General features: G+C 50.6%; 1 protein-coding gene across 1 annotated transcript in view; it reads left to right on the forward strand.

The window, feature by feature from the left end:
• CACFD1 (calcium channel flower domain containing 1) overlaps window positions 1–498 on the forward strand; it is a 6,526-nt gene that overhangs the window by 375 nt on the left and 5,653 nt on the right. The window lies entirely within an intron of this gene.

Raw genomic sequence — 498 nt, forward strand, 5'->3', positions numbered from 1 at the left:
TTGGCACCTGGGAGAAGGGATGTCACGGGGGGATCTGCAGATCCTTGAGTTTCCCGTTGGATACAGCACTTACTGGAAGTGATGGGAGCAGCGGCCGAGCCCCTGGTACTGCGGGAGGGCTGTGGACAGATAAACCAGACGATGATTTTACTGCAACCAGCACCACGCTCAGGGTGTTCAGCACAGTCAGGTTCAGGGCTTGAAGAGGGGCCACGGGATTTGGTTCACCCTGTTTGACTGTCGGGTGTTTGTATGTTCCTGCAGCTTCTTTTCTTTCCCCATCCTGAATGTCGGAGCACGTTTCCTGTTACTCCTATTGTTGATTTCAGAGGCCCCACCTGTGGTTTTTTCGAAGGCAAAGAATTGACTTGGTTTGTGTTGTCTGTTTTTAAGGGGTTTAGTCTTGAACGCAGAGAAGAAGGGAGCCAGCATACAGCAAAGTGAGTTGGCTTCGCTCTGAATTACCTGATGCTGAAAAAAATTTTCCCAGGGACAGAG

Source organism: Cariama cristata, unplaced genomic scaffold (assembly GCF_000690535.1).
Source record: "Cariama cristata isolate BGI_N322 unplaced genomic scaffold, ASM69053v1 scaffold17642, whole genome shotgun sequence".
Taxonomy (NCBI): domain Eukaryota; kingdom Metazoa; phylum Chordata; class Aves; order Cariamiformes; family Cariamidae; genus Cariama; species Cariama cristata.